We start from the raw sequence: 16,356 nt of genomic DNA, 5'->3' as shown, positions 1-16,356 counted from the left end.
CGAGGCCTCAGCCCTTCCCCTATACCCCTGGAACTCAGCCTGTCCCCTGTACCCCGGGAACTCAGCCTGTCCCCTGTACCCCGAGGCCTCAGCCCTTCCCCTATACCCCTGGAACTCAGCCTGTCCCCTGTACCCCGGGACCTCAGCCTATCCCCTGTACCCCGGGACCTCAGCCTGTCCCCTGTACCCCGGGAGCTGAGCGCGTCCCCTGCACCATGGTCTATACACCTTGATCGTCTGCTCCAGTCTCAATCTCAGCATCCGGGGGGGATGGGGGGGGTGACGTGGGGAGGTGAACGTGTGTCTGCGGGGAGAGAGTTTCCAATTTGCACTGCCCCTTTAGCCCTAAATGCCCTGGTTCCGCCCCCCTTTGTTCTGGACCCCCGCCTCACCCGTCCCCACTCCACCAGATGAAAGGGTTTGTCCTGATCAACTCTGTTGAATGCTCGAACCATCTTAAACCCCCTCCGACGATATCCGCCCCTTCCTCTCCTACGGGCGAAGGGGATACCAGCCCAGTCTGTGAAAGCTGTCCTCCAGCATTGAACCCTTCACAGTGTCAGTGGGCAGTTGGGACATGAAGTCACGGTAATCTGCATTTGTATAGCTGAAACCTCCCAAAGTGCTTTAGAGCAGAGTAAATCTGGAGGACAAAAAGCTCAGCTTTAAGCAGCGTCAAGGGAGGAGAGAGAGAGAGATAGGGAGGGATTGTCGGGAGCTGGAGGAGGTTGCAGAGTTAGGGAGGGGTTGTAGGGGGGCTGGAGGAGGTTACAGAGTTAGGGAGGGGTTGTAGGGGGGCTGGAGGAGGTTACAGAGATAGGGAGGGTTGGAGGGATGGAGGAGGTGACAGAGATAGGGAGGGTTGGAGGGATGGAGAAGGTTACAGAGATAGGGAGGGGTTGTAGGGGGGCTGGAGGAGGTTACAGAGATAGGGAGGGTTGGAGGGATGGAGAAGGTTACAGAGATAGGGAGGGGTTGTAGGGGGGCTGGAGGAGGTTACAGAGATAGGGAGGGGTGATGGAGCTGGAGGAGGTTACAGAGATAGGGAGGGGGGAGTGAGGGGCCATGGAGGGATATGAAAATGAGGATGAGTGACGGGTGGTGGATGAGGCAACAAACATTAACAGGCGTAAGTGTCTGAGACTATTGGACCTTATATTTGCACCTGATGCATTTTAAAACCCTCGGGTCCTGCTGCCAAACACTTCGAGTCTGATTCATCGAATGAACACGTCAGAATGAACAACCTAATTTATAACTTCTTTGTAAGCTCTGATCAAGAATGGCTGATAATCTATCTTCACAGGTCACTGAGATTCCTTCCTTGGTCTCCTGGATTTGAACACACTGTACCAAGCTCGGAGATTACACATCTACCTTGGCACAGCAGCAGATTCTCTTCACATCCACAAAATGCTCAAGTGCTCGCAAACAGACGATCAGCTCTCAATCTTTCCCTCTTCCGTTACCCGCGCATCCCCCACCCCCCACCCCCCGCACTCCCCCGCTCCGCAGCATCTCACCCCACTCTGTCCGAGCACCCGAACTCTCCCAGAGTGGCTCCCACCTTCATCCTGGATCACCTCACCCGACAGATCGTCACCACCTGTCGGGATGCAACGAGGCTGGGTGAAGGGAATGTCGTAGTTCTCTGACTGGGCTCGTAATCCGGGCGCCTCCTGACTCCCCCGAAGCCTGTCCACCATCTGCAAGGCACAAGTCAGGAGTGTGATGGAATACTCTCCACTTGCCTGGATGGGTGCAGCTCCAACAACACTCAGGAAGCTCGACACCATCCAGGACAAAGCAGCCCGCTTGATTGGCACCCCATCCACAAACATTCACTCCCTCCACCACTGACACACAGTGGCAGCAGTGTGTACCATCTACAAGATGCTCTGCAGCAATGCACCAAGGCTCCTTACACAGCACCTTCCAAACCCGTGACCTCTACCAACTAGAAAGACAAGGGCAGCAGATGCATGGGAACACCCGCACCTGCAAGTTCCCCTCCAAGTCACACACCATCCTGATTTGGAACTATATCAGCCGTTCCTTCACTGTCGCTGGGTCAAAATCCAGGAACTCCCTTCCTCACCGCACTCTGGGTGTACCGACCCCACACGGACTGCAGCGGTTCAAGAAGGCAGCTCACCACCACCGTCTCAAGGGGCAATTAGCGATGGGCAATAAATGCTGGCCTGGCCAGTGACGCCCACATCACAGAATAAACAAAAAAGAAAGGAGACTCCAGCGAATGTGGGTACAAATCTCTCGATGACAGTTTCAGAATGAGAACTCAGTGTTAAAAATCTTCACCTGGTCACCAGGTAAGGGGGGGGGGGGGGGGGGGGGGGGTGGGGGGGAGGGGTGGAGGGGGGGTAAGGTGGTGGGAGTTCAACCCGGTGTCCTGGGGCCAAGACAAATCCCTCAACCAACATCGCTGCTGTGATCACATTGCTGTTTGTGGGATCTTGCAGTGCACAGATTGGCTGCTCCGTTTCCCAGATTGCAACACTGGCCGCACTTCAGAAATACTTCATTGGCTTCCAAGTGCTTCAGGACATTCCGAGCTTCTTCCGTAGGGAACGGAAAGCTGCTGCCCTCACCTGTGGGAGTCTTTCAAATGTCAGCTGATTAGAATCCAGGACCGGCATGTTCCTGTGAGGAAGAAAGACAAGTTTGGCAAGTTTCGGGGAGCTTGGATAACACGGGATATTGTGAGCCTAGTCAAAAAGAAAAAGGAAACATTCGTAAGGGCTGGAATGCTAGGAACAGACGAATCCCTTGAGGAATATAAAGACAGTAGGAAGGAACTTAAGCAAGGAGTCAGGAGGGCTAAAAGGGGTCATGAAACGTCATTGGCAAACAGGATTAAGGATAATCCCAAGGCTTTTTATACATATATAAAGAGCAAGAGGGTAACCAGGGAAAGGGTTGGCCCACTCAAGGACAGAGATGGGAATCTATGCGTGGAGCCAGAGGAAATGGGCGAGGTACTAAATGAGTACTTTGCATCCGTATTCACCAAAGAGAAGGACTTGGTGGATGATGAGCCTAGGGAAGGGAGTGTAGATCGTCTCGGTCATCTCATTCTCAAAAAGGAGGAGGTGTTGGGTGTCTTGCAAAGCATTAAGGTCGATTAGTCCCCAGGGCCTGATGGGATCTACCCTAGAATACTGAGGGAGGCAAGGGAAGAGATTGCTGGGGCCTTGACAGAAATCTTTGTATCCTCATTGGCTGCAGGTGAGGTCCCAGAGGACTGGCGAATAGCCAATGTTGTTCCTTTGTTGAAGAAGGGTAGCAAGGATAATCCAGGAAATTATAGGCCGGTGAGCCTTACGTCAGTGGTAGGGAAATTATTAGAGAGGATTGTTCGGGACAGGATTTACTCCCATTTGGAAACAAACGAACTTATTAGCGAGAGGCAGCATGGTTTTGTGAAGGGGAGGTCGTGTCTCACTAACTTGATTGAGTTTTTTGAGGAAGTGACGAAGATGATTGATGAAGGAAGGGCAGTGGATGTTATCTATATGGACTTCAGTAAAGCCTTTGACAAGGTCCCTCATGGCAGACTGGTACAAAAGGTGAAGTCACATGGGATCAGAGGTGGGCTGGCAAGATGGATACAGAACTGGCTCAGTCAAAGAAGACAGAGGGTATCAGTGGATGGGTGTTTTTCTGAATGGAGGGATGTGACTAGTGGTGTTCCGCAGGGATCAGTGCTGGGACCTTTGCTGTTTGTAGTATATATAAATGATTTGGAGGAAAATGTAGCTGGTCTGATTAGTAAGTTTGCGGACGACACAAAGGTTGGTGGACTTGCGGATAATGATGAGGATTGTCAGAGGATACAGCAGGATATAGATCGGTTGGAGACTTGGGCGGAGAAATGGCAGATGGAGTTTAATCCGGACAAATGTGAGGTAATGTATTTTGGAAGGTCTAATGCAGGTGGGAGGTATACAGTAAATGGCAGAACCCTTAGGAGTATTGACAGGCAGAGAGATCTGGGCGTACAGGTCTACAGGTCACTGAAAGTGGCAACGCAGGTGGATAAGGTAGTCAAGAAGGCATACGGCATGCTTGACTTCATCGGTCAGGGCACAGAGTATACAAATTGGCAAGTCATGCTGCAGCTGTACAGAACCTTAGTTAGGCCACACTTAGAATATTGCGTGCAATTCTGGTCGCCACACTACCAGAAGGACGTGGAGGCTTTGGAGAGGGTACAGAGGAGGTTTACCAGGATGTTGCCTGGTCTGGAGGGCATTGGCTATGAGGAGAGGTTGGATAAACTTGGATTGTTTTCACTGGAACGACGGAGGTGGAGGGGCGACATGATAGAGGTTTACAAAGTTATGAGCGGCATGGACAGAGTGGATAGTCAGAAGCTTTTTCCCAGGGTGGAAGAGTCAGTTACTAGGGGACATAGGTTTAAGGTGCGAGGGGCAAAGTTTAGAGGGGATGTGCGAGGCAAGTTTTTTTACACAGAGGGTGGTGAGTGCCTGGAACTTGCTGCCAGGGGAGGTGGTGGAAGCAGATACGATAGCGATGTTTAAGAGACATTTTGACAAATATATGAATAGGAAGGGAATAGAGGGATATGGGCCCCGGAAGTGCAGAAGGTGTTAGTTTAGGCAGGCATCAAGATCGGCGCAGGCTTGGAGGGCCGAATGGCCTGTTCCTGTGCTGTCCTGTTCTTTGTTCAATCCCATGTGTCCTAATTTTGTGTAATAACCTTATGGGGCACCTTAGGAAAATCCAAATATACTACATCTACTGGTTCTCCCTTATCTACCCTGCTAGTGATATCCTCAAAACACTCTAATACATTTCCCAAACACAATTTCCCCTTCATAAATCCCTGCGGACTCTGCCTAATCATATTACGATTTTCTAAGTGCCATGTTATCATATTCCCAATGGCAGATGTTAAGCTAACTGGCTAAGATTTTCCTGCTTTCTGTCTCCCTCCTTTCTTGAACAGAGGCGTCGCATTTGTGCTTTCCCAATCCGCTGGGTCCTTTCCAGAATCTCGGGAATTTTGGAAGATTACAACCAATGCATCCACTATCTCTGCAGCCGCTTCTTTTGAGACTCTTGGATGCAGCGCACCTGGTCCTAGAGACTTGTCAGCCATTAGTCCCATTAGTTTTCACAGTACTTTTTCTCTAGTGATAGTGATTGTTTTAGATTCCTCCTTCCCTTGTGCCCTCCTGATTTTCTTGGGATGGAGAGAAAGAGAGAGGGGACAGAAGAGGTTTGGAGAGAGAGAGAGAGGAGAGATTGGGATGGAGTGTGAGAGAGGAGAGGTTGAGATGGAGAGAGAGGGGACAGAAGAGGTTTGGATAGAGAGAGCGAGAGAGGAGAGGTTGGGATGGAGTGTGTGTGTGACAGAGAGACAGAGAGAGACAGAGAGAGGAGAGGTTGAGTTGGAGAGAGAGGGAACAGGAGAGGTTCAGATGGGGAGAGAGAGATGGAAGAGGTTGGGATGGAGTTAGAAGGGGAGAGAGGAGAGGGTGGGGCAGAGAGAGAGAGAGACGGGAGAGACAGACGAGGTTGGGATGGAGAGAGAGAGAGAGAGAGACAGGTAAGGTTGCAACAGAGAGTGCGACAGAAAGAGATGGGTGAGGTTGGGACGGAGAGAGAGAGAGAGATGGGGGTGGTTGGGACAGAGATAGAGAGAGATGGGGGTGTTTGGGATGGAGAGAAAGAGAGATGGGGGTGGGTAGGAATGACCGACAGAGAGAGAGAGTGATGGGGGAGTGTGGGAATGACAGAGAGAGAGAGAGATGGGGGAGTGTGGGAATCACAGAGAGAGAGAGAGAGAGATGAGGGAGTGTGGGAATGACAGAGAGAGAGAGAGAGATGGGAGTGGGTGGGAATGACAGAGAGAGGGAGAGAGAGATGGTGGTGATTGGGACAGAGAGGGACAGGGAGAGATGGGGTGTTTGGGACAGAGAGAGATGGGGGTGTTTGGGACAGAGGGAGAGAGATAGGGGTGGGTTGGACAGAGAGAGAGAGAGCGATGGTGGTGGGTTGGACAGAGAGAGAGAGAGAAATGGGGGTGGTTGGGACAAAGAGAGAGAGAGAGAGATGGGGGTGGTTGGGACAGAGAGAGAGAGAGAGAGAGAGAAATGGGGGTGGTTGGGACAGAGAGAGCGAGAGAGATGGGGATGGTTGGGACAAAGAGAGCGAGAGAGAGAGAGATGGGGGTGGTTGGGACAAAGAGAGAGAGAGAGAGATGGGGGTGGTTGGGTCAAAGAGAGAGAGAGAGAGATGGGGGTGGTTGGGACAAAGAGAGAGAGAGAGAGAGATGAGGCTGGTTGGGACAGACAGAGAGAGAGAGAGCGAGAGAGATGGGGTGGTTGGGACAGAGAGAGAGAGAGAGAGAGATGGGGTGGTTGGGACAAAGAGAGAGAGAGAGTGAGAGATGGGGGTGGTTGGGACAGAGAGAGAGAGAGAGAGAGAGATGGGGTGGTTGGGACAAAGAGAGAGAGAGAGTGAGAGATGGGGGTGGTTGGGACAAACAGAGAGAGAGAGATGGTGGTGGTTGGGTCAGAGAGAGAGATGGTGGTGGTTGAGACAGAGAGAGAGAGAGAGCGAGAGAGATAGAGACATGGGGGTGGTTGGGACAGAGAGAGAGAGAGAGTGAGAGAGAGAGAGATGGGGGTGTTAGGGGCAGAGAGAGAGAGAGGGAGATGGGGGTGGTTGGGACTGAGAGAGAGAGAGAGAGAGAGAGGGAGATGGGGGTGGTTGGGACTGAGAGAGAGAGAGAGAGAGAGAGAGAGATGGGTGTGTTTGAGACGGAGAGAGAGAGAGAGAAAGAGAGAGAGAGATGGGGGTGTTTGAGACGGAGAGAGATAGAGGTGGGGTCTTTGGGACTGAGAGAGAGAGGGAGAGAGAGATGGGGGTGTTTGAGACGGAGAGAGAGAGGTGGGGGTGTTTGGGGCAGAGAGGGAGAGAGGGAGATGGGGGTGGTTGGGACAGAGCGAGAGAGAGCGAGAGAGATGGGGGTGGTTGCGACAGAGAGAGAGAGAGAGAGAGATGGGTGTGTTTGAGACGGAGAGAGAGAGAGAGAAAGAGAGAGAGAGATGGGGGTGTTTGAGACGGAGAGAGATAGAGGTGGGGTCTTTGGGACTGAGAGAGAGAGGGAGAGAGAGATGGGGGTGTTTGAGACGGAGAGAGAGAGGTGGGGGTGTTTGGGACTGAGAGAGTGAGAGAGAGAGATGGGGGTGTTTGCGACGAAGGGAGAGAGATGGGGGTGTTTGGGACACAGAGAGGGAGAGGGATGGGGGTGTTTGAGATGGAGGGAGATAGAGAGATGTGGTTGGTTGGGTGAGAGAGAGAGAGAAATGGGGGTCACAACAAAAACAAGAAATGCTGGATTCACTCAGCAGGTCTGGCAGCATCTGTGGAAAGAGAAGCAGAGTTAACATTTCGGGTCAGTGACCCTTCTTCGGAACTGACAAATATTAGAAAAGTCACAGATTATAAACAAGTGAGGTGGGGGTTGGGCAAGAGATAACAAAGGAGAAGGTGCAGATTGGACCAGGCCACATAGCTGACCAAAAGGTCACGGAGCAAAGGCAAACAATATGTTAATGGTGTGTTGAAAGACAAAGCATTAGTACAGATTAGGTGTGAATATACTGAATATTGAACATCAGCAAGTGCAAACCTGAAGAAAAACAACCTGAAAAAAACAGTGGGTAAGCAAACTGAACAAACTAAGATGAAATGAAATAAATGCAAAAAAAGATTGTAAAAAATGTAAAAAGGAATGCAAAAAAAAAGGAAGAAAAAATAACTAAAAATGACTAAAAATGAAAGTAAAGTGGGGGGGCTGTCATGCTCTGAAATTATTGAACTCAATGTTCAGTCCGGCAGGCTGTAGTGTGCCTAATCGGTAGATGAGATGCTGTTCCTCGAGCTTGCGTTGATGTTCACTGGAACACTGCAGCAATCCCAGGACAGAGATGTGAGCATGAGAGCAGGGGGGAGTGTTGAAATGGCAAGCAACCGGAAGCTCAGGGTCCTGCTTGCGGACTGAGCGGAGATGTTCCGCAAAGCGGTCACCCAGTCTGCGCTTGGTCTCCCCAATGTAGAGGAGACCACACTGTGAGCAGCGAATACAGTATACTACATTGAAAGAAGTACAAGTAAATCGCTGCTTCACCTGAAAGGAGTGTTTGGGGCCTGGGATAGTGAGGAGAGAGGAGGTAAATGGGCAGGTATTACACCTCCTGCGATTGCAAGGGAAGGTGCCCTGGGACGGGGACGAGGTGGTGGGGGTAATGGAGGAGTGGACCAGGGTGTCGCGGAGGGAACGATCCCTTCGGAATGCTCACAGGGGAAGGGAGGGGAAGATGCGACTGGTAGTGGCATCACGCTGGAGGTGGCGAAAATGGCGGAGGATGATCCTTTGGATATGGAGGCTGGTGGGATGAAAAGTGAGGACAAGGGGAACCCTGTCACGGTTCTGGGAGGGAGGGGAAGGGGTGAGGGTAGAGGTGCGGGGAATGGGTCGGACACGGTTGAGGGCCCTGTCAACCACAGTGGGGGGAAATCCTCGGTTGAGGAAAAAGGAGGTCATATCAGAAGCACCGTCATGGAAGGTAGCATCATCAGAGCAGATGCGTCGGAGACGGAGAAACTGGGAGAATGGAATGGAGTCCTTACAGGAGGTAGGGTGTGAAGAAGTGTAGTCGAGGTAGCTGTGGGAGTCAGTGGGCTTATAATGGATATTGGTAGACAACCTATCCCCAGAGATGGAGACAGAGAAGTCGAGGAAGGGAAGGGAAGTGTCAGAGATGGACCATGTAAAGGTGAGAGAAGGGTGGAAATTGGAAGCAAAGTTGATAAAGTTTTCGAGTTCGGGGCGGGAGCAGGAAACGGCACCGATACAGTCATCAATGTACCGGAAAAAGAGTTGGGGGAGGGGGCCTGAGTAGGACTGGAACAAAGAATGCTCGACATATCCCACAAAAAGACAGGCATAACTAGGGCCCATGCGGGTACCCATAGCGACACCTTTTACTTGAAGGAAGTGCGTGGAGTTGAAGGAGAAGTTGTTCAATGTGAGAACAAGTTCAGCCAGGCGGAGGAGAGTGGTGGTGGATGGGGACTGGTTGGGCCTCTGTTCCAGGAAGAAGCGGAGAGCCCTCAAACCATCCTGGTGGGGGATGGAGGTGTAGAGCGATTGGACGTCCATAGTGAAGAGGAGGCGGTTGGGACCAGGAAACTGGAAATTGTCAAAATGACGTAGGGCGTCAGAAGAGTCACGGATGTAGGTGGGAAGAGACTGGACCAGCGGAGAAAAGATAGAGTCTAGATAGGAAGAAATAAGTTCAGTTGGGCAGGAGCAGGCTGACACAATGGGTCTGCCGGGACAGTCCCGTTTGTGGATTTTGGGAAGGAGGTAGAAGCGGGCTGTCCGGGGTTGCGGGACTATGAGGTTGGAAGCTGTAGAGGGAAGATCTCCAGAGGAGATGAGGTCAGTGACAGTCCTTTGGACGGTGGCTTGATGTTCGGTGGTGGGGTCATGGTCCAGAGGGAGGTAGGAAGAGGTGTCTGTGAGTTGGCGTTGAGCTTCTGCAAGGTAGAGGTCGGTACGCCATACAACAACAGCACCACCCTTGTCTGCAGGTTTGATGACCATGTCGGGGTTAGACCTGAGAGAACGGAGTGCCTCAAGTTCAGAGGGGGACAGGTTAGAGTGAGTGAGGGGGGCAGAGAAATTGAGACGACCAATGTCTCGCCGACAGTTTTCAATGAAGAGATCAAGAGCGGGTGAGAGGCCAGGGTGAGGGGTCCAGGTAGAGGGAGAATGCTGGAGGCGGGTGAATGGGTCTGCTGGTCGGGGGGAGGGAGATAGAGAGATGTGGTTGGTTGGGTGAGAGAGAGAAAGAGAGATGGGGGTGTTTGAGACGGAGAGAAAGAAATGGGGGTGTTTGAGACGGAGAGAGAGAGATGGGGGTGTTTGAGACGGAGAGAGAGAGAGAGAAACAGTGGGAGAGATGGGGGTGTTTGAGACGGAGAGAGAGAGAGAGAGATGGGGGTGTTTGAGACGGAGAGAGAGAGATGGGGGTCTTTGGGACTGAGAGAGAGAGAGGGAGAGAGAGATGGGGGTGTTTGAGACGGAGAGGGAGAGAGAGAGGTGGGGTTGGTTGGGACTGAGAGAGAGAGAGAGATGGGGGTGTTTGAGACGGAGAGAGAGAGAGAGAGATGTGGTTGGTTGGGTGAGAGAGAGAGAGAGAGAGAGATGGGGGTGTTTGAGACGGAGAGAGAGAGAATGGGGGTGTTTGGGACAGAGAGAGAGAGAGAGAGAGAGATGGGGGTGTTTGGGACTGAGAGAGAGAGAGATGGAGGTGTTTGAGACGGAGAGAGAGAGAGAGAGAGAAAGAGATGGGGTTGGTTGGGAAAGGGTGAGAGAGATGGAGAGAGAGATGGAGGTGTTTGAGACAGAGAGAGAGAGAGAGAATGGGGGTGTTTGGGACTGAGACAGAGAGAGAGATGGGGGTGTTTGGGACAGAGGGAGAGAGAGAGTGAGAGAGATGGGGTGGTTCGGACTGAGAGAGAGAGAGATGGGGGTGTTTGAGACGGAGTGAGAGAGAGAGAGAGAGATGGGGGTGTTTGGGACAGAGAGAGAGAGAGAGAGATGGGGGTGTTTGAGATGGAGGGAGATAGAGAGATGTGGTTGGTTGGGTGAGAGAGAGAGAGAGATGGGGGTGTTTGAGACGGAGAGAGAGAGATGGGGGTGTTTGAGACGGAGAGAGAGAGAGAGAGAAACAGTGGGAGAGATGGGGGTGTTTGAGACGGAGAGAGAGAGAGAGAGATGGGGGTGTTTGAGACGGAGAGAGAGAGATGGGGATGGTTGGGACAGAGAGGGAGAGAGAGAGAGAGAGGTGGGGGTGTTTGGGACTGAGAGAGAGAGAGAGAGAGTTGGGGGTGTTTGAGATGGAGAGAGAGAGAGAGAGAGAGAGAGAGTGAAGGGGGTGGTTGGGTCTGAGAGAGAGAGAGAGAGAGATGGGGGTGTTTGAGACAGAGAGAGAGAGAGAGAGATGTGGTTCGTTGGGTGAGAGAGAGAGAGAGAGAGAGATGGGGGTGTTTGAGACGGACAGAGAGAGAGAATGGGGGTGTTTGGGACTGAGAGAGAGAGAGAGAGATGGGGGTGTTTGGGACTGAGAGAGAGAGAGATGGAGGTGTTTGAGACGGAGAGAGAGAGAGAGAGAGAAAGAGATGGGGTTGGTTGGGAAAGGGAGAGAGAGATGGAGAGAGAGATGGAGGTGTTTGAGACAGAGAGAGAGAGAGAGAATGGGGGTGTTTGGGACTGAGAGAGAGAGAGAGATGGGGGTGTTTGGGACAGAGGGAGAGAGAGAGTGAGAGAGATGGGGTGGTTCGGACTGAGAGAGAGAGAGATGGGGGTGTTTGAGACGGAGTGAGAGGGAGAGAGAGAGATGGGGGTGGTTGGGACAGAGAGAGAGAGAGAGAGAGCGAAAGAGATGGGGGTGGTTGGGACAGAAGAGAGAGAGAGATGGGGGTGTTTGGGACAGAGAGAGAGAGAGATGGGGGTGTTTGAGACGGAGAGAGAGAGATGGGGGTGTTTGGGAGTGAGAGAGAGAGAGAGAGATGGGGGTGTTTGAGACGGAGTGAGAGGGAGAGAGAGAGATGTGGGTTGTTGGGACAGAGAGAGAGAGAGAGAGAGAGAGAAAGAGATGGGGATGGTTGGGACAGAGAGGGAGAGAGAGAGAGAGATGGGGGTGGTTGGGACAGAGAGAGAGAGAGAGAGATGGGGGTGTTTGAGACGGAGAGAGAGAGAGAGTTGTGGTTGGTTGGGTGAGAGAGAGAGATAGAGAGAGATGGGGGTATTTAAGATGGAGAGAGGGAGAGAGAGAGAGAGAGAGAGAGGTGGGGTTGGTTGGGACTGAGAGAGAGAGAGAGAGAGATGGGGGTGTTTGAGACGGAGAGAGAGAGATGTGGTTGGTTGGGTGAGACAGAGAGAGAGAGAGAGAGAGAGAGAGAGATGGGGTGTTTGCGACGGAGAGAGAGAGAATGGGGGTGTTTGGGACTGAGAGAGAGAGAGATGGGGGTGTTTGGGACAGAGGGAGAGAGAGAGAGAGAGAGAGTGAGAGAGATGGGGTGTTTGAGACGGAGAGGGAGAGAGAGAGAGAAAGAGATGGGGTTGGTTGGGAAAGAGAGAGAGAGATGGAGGTGTTTGAGACGGAGAGAGAGAGAGAGAGAGAGAGAGAGATGGGGGTGTTTGAGACGGAGGGAGAGAGAGAGATGGGGGTGGTTGGGACAGAGAGAGAGAGAGAGAGAGAGAGAGATGGGGGTGGTTGGGACAGAGAGAGAGAGAGAGATGGGGGTGTTTGGGACTGAGAGAGAGAGAGAGATGGGGGTGTTTGGGACAGAGGGAGAGAGAGAGAGAGAGAGAGAGTGAAGGGGGTGGTTGGGTCTGAGAGAGAGAGAGAGAGAGATGGGGGTATTTAAGATGGAGAGAGGGAGAGAGAGAAGTGGGGTTGGTTGGGACTGAGAGAGAGAGAGAGATGGGGGTGTTTGAGACAGAGAGAGAGAGAGAGAGATGTGGTTGGTTGGGTGAGAGAGAGAGAGAGAGAGATGGGGGTGTTTGAGACGGACAGAGAGAGAGAATGGGGGTGTTTGGGACTGAGAGAGAGAGAGAGAGATGGGGGTGTTTGGGACTGAGAGAGAGAGAGAGATGGAGGTGTTTGAGACGGAGAGAGAGAGAGAGAGAGAGAAAGAGATGGGGTTGGTTGGGAAAGGGAGAGAGAGATGGAGAGAGAGATGGAGGTGTTTGAGACAGAGAGAGAGAGAGAGAATGGGGGTGTTTGGGACTGAGAGAGAGAGAGAGATGGGGGTGTTTGGGACAGAGGGAGAGAGAGAGTGAGAGAGATGGGGTGGTTCGGACTGAGAGAGAGAGAGATGGGGGTGTTTGAGACGGAGTGAGAGGGAGAGAGAGAGATGGGGGTGGTTGGGACAGAGAGAGAGAGAGAGAGAGAGAGCGAAAGAGATGGGGGTGGTTGGGACAGAAGAGAGAGAGAGATGGGGGTGTTTGGGACAGAGAGAGAGAGAGATGGGGGTGTTTGAGACGGAGAGAGAGAGATGGGGGTGTTTGGGAGTGAGAGAGAGAGAGAGAGATGGGGGTGTTTGAGACGGAGTGAGAGGGAGAGAGAGAGATGGGGGTTGTTGGGACAGAGAGAGAGAGAGAGAGAGAGAGAGAGAAAGAGATGGGGATGGTTGGGACAGAGAGGGAGAGAGAGAGAGAGATGGGGGTGGTTGGGACAGAGAGAGAGAGAGAGATGGGGGTGTTTGAGACGGAGAGAGAGAGAGAGTTGTGGTTGGTTGGGTGAGAGAGAGAGATAGAGAGAGATGGGGGTATTTAAGATGGAGAGAGGGAGAGAGAGAGAGAGAGAGAGAGGTGGGGTTGGTTGGGACTGAGAGAGAGAGAGAGAGAGATGGGGGTGTTTGAGACGGAGAGAGAGAGAGAGATGTGGTTGGTTGGGTGAGAGAGAGAGAGAGAGAGAGAGATGGGGTGTTTGCGACGGAGAGAGAGAGAATGGGGGTGTTTGGGACTGAGAGAGAGAGAGATGGGGGTGTTTGGGACAGAGGGAGAGAGAGAGAGAGAGAGTGAGAGAGATGGGGTGTTTGAGACGGAGAGGGAGAGAGAGAGAGAAAGAGATGGGGTTGGTTGGGAAAGAGAGAGAGAGATGGAGAGAGAGATGGAGGTGTTTGAGACGGAGAGAGAGAGAGAGAATGGGGGTGTTTGGGACTGAGAGAGAGAGAGAGATGGGGGTGTTTGGGACAGAGGGAGAGAGAGAGAGAGAGAGAGATGGGGGTGGTTGTGACGGAGAGAGAGAGATGGGGCTGTTTGGGACTGAGAGAGAGAGAGATGGGGGTGTTTGAGACGGAGGGAGAGAGAGAGATGGGGGTCGTTGGGACAGAGAGAGAGAGAGAGAGAGAGAGATGGGGGTGGTTGGGACAGAGAGAGAGAGAGAGATGGGGGTGTTTGGGACAGAGAGAGAGAGAAAGAGATGGGGGTGTTTGAGATGGAGAGATCGAGAGAGAGAGAAAGAGAAGGGGGTGGTTGGGACAGAGAGAGAGAGATAGATGGGGTGTTTGGGAGAGAGAGAGAGATAGAAAGAGATGGGGGTGTTTGGGACTGAGAGAGAGAGAGAGATGGGGGTGTTTGGGACTGAGAGAGAGAGAGAGATGGGGGTGTTTGAGACAGAGAGAGAGAGAGAGAAAGAGATGGCGGTGGTTGGGACAGAGAGAGAGAGCGAGAGAAAGAGATGGCGGTGGTTGGGACAGAGAGAGAGATAGAGAGCGAGAGAGAGAGAGATGGCGGTGTTTGGGGCCGAGAGAGAGAGAGGGAGATGGGGGTGGTTGAGACAGAGAGAGAGAGTGCGAGAGAGATGGGGGTGGTTGTGACAGAGAGAGAGAGAGAGAGAGAGAGAGAGAGATGGAGGTGTTTGAGATGGAGAGAGAGAGAGAAAGGTGGGGGTGTTTGGGACTGAGAGAGAGAGAGAGAGAGATGGGGGTGTTTGAGACGGGGAGGGAGAGAGAGAGTGAAGGGGGTGGTTGGGTCTGAGAGAGAGAGAGAGATGGGGGTGTTTGAGACGGAGAGAGAGAGAGAGAGATGTGGTTGGTTGGGTGAGAGAGAGAGAGAGAGAGAGATGGGGGTATTTAAGATGGAGTGAGGGAGAGAGAGAGGTGGGGTTGGTTGGGACTGAGAGAGAGAGAGAGATGGGGGTGTTTGAGACGGAGAGAGAGAGAATGGGGGTGTTTGGGACTGAGAGAGAGAGAGAGAGAGAGATGGGGGTGTTTGGGACTGAGAGAGAGAGAGATGGAGGTGTTTGAGACGGAGAGAGAGAGAGAGAGAAAGAGATGGGGTTGGTTGGGAAAGGGAGAGAGAGATGGAGAGAGAGATGGAGGTGTTTGAGACAGAGAGAGAGAGAGAGAATGGGGGTGTTTGGGACTGAGACAGAGAGAGAGATGGGGGTGTTTGAGACGGAGTGAGAGAGAGAGAGAGAGATGGGGGTGTTTGGGACAGAGAGAGAGAGAGAGAGATGGGGGTGTTTGAGATGGAGGGAGATAGAGAGATGTGGTTGGTTGGGTGAGAGAGAGAGAGAGATGGGGGTGTTTGAGACGGAGAGAGAGAGATGGGGGTGTTTGAGACGGAGAGAGAGAGAGAAAAACAGTGGAAGAGATGGGGGTGTTTGAGACGGAGAGAGAGAGAGAGAGATGGGGGTGTTTGAGACGGAGAGAGAGAGATGGGGATGGTTGGGACAGAGAGGGAGAGAGAGGTGGGGGTGTTTGGGACTGAGAGAGAGAGAGAGAGAGTTGGGGGTGTTTGAGACGGAGAGAGAGAGAGAGAGAGTGAAGGGGGTGGTTGGGTCTGAGAGAGAGAGAGAGAGAGAGATGGGGGTATTTAAGATGGAGAGAGGGAGAGAGAGAAGTGGGGTTGGTTGGGACTGAGAGAGAGAGAGAGATGGGAGTGTTTGAGACAGAGAGAGAGAGAGAGAGATGTGGTTGGTTGGGTGAGAGAGAGAGAGAGAGAGATGGGGGTGTTTGAGACGGACAGAGAGAGAGAATGGGGGTGTTTGGGACTGAGAGAGAGAGAGAGAGATGGGGGGTGTTTGGGACTGAGAGAGAGAAAGATGGAGGTGTTTGAGACGGAGAGAGAGAGAGAGAGAGAAAGAGATGGGGTTAGTTGGGAAAGGGAGAGAGAGATGGAGAGAGAGATGGAGGTGTTTGAGACAGAGAGAGAGAGAGAGAATGGGGGTGTTTGGGACTGAGAGAGAGAGAGAGATGGGGGTGTTTGGGACAGAGGGAGAGAGAGAGTGAGAGAGATGGGGTGGTTCGGACTGAGAGAGAGAGAGATGGGGGTGTTTGAGACGGTGAGAGGGAGAGAGAGAGATGGGGGTGGTTGGGACAGAGAGAGAGAGAGAGAGGGAGAGAGAGAGCGCGAAAGAGATGGGGGTGGTTGGGACAGAAGAGAGAGAGAGATGGGGGTGTTTGGGACAGAGAGAGAGAGAGATGGGGGTGTTTGAGACGGAGAGAGAGAGATGGGGGTGTTTGGGAGTGAGAGAGAGAGAGAGAGATGGGGGTGTTTGAGACGGAGTGAGAGGGAGAGAGAGAGATGGGGGTTGTTGGGACAGAGAGAGAGAGAGAGAGAGAGAGAGAAAGAGATGGGGATGGTTGGGACAGAGAGGGAGAGAGAGAGAGAGATGGGGGTGGTTGGGACAGAGAGAGAGAGAGAGATGGGGGTGTTTGAGACGGAGAGAGAGAGAGAGGTGGGGTTGGTTGGGACTGAGAGAGAGAGAGAGAGAGATG

The sequence above is a fragment of the Heterodontus francisci genome, unplaced genomic scaffold (assembly GCF_036365525.1).
Source record: "Heterodontus francisci isolate sHetFra1 unplaced genomic scaffold, sHetFra1.hap1 HAP1_SCAFFOLD_518, whole genome shotgun sequence".
In the NCBI taxonomy this organism is placed as follows: Eukaryota; Metazoa; Chordata; class Chondrichthyes; order Heterodontiformes; family Heterodontidae; genus Heterodontus; species Heterodontus francisci.
The sequence above is the reverse complement of the archived record's forward strand: the minus strand, read 5'-3'. Positions refer to the sequence as shown.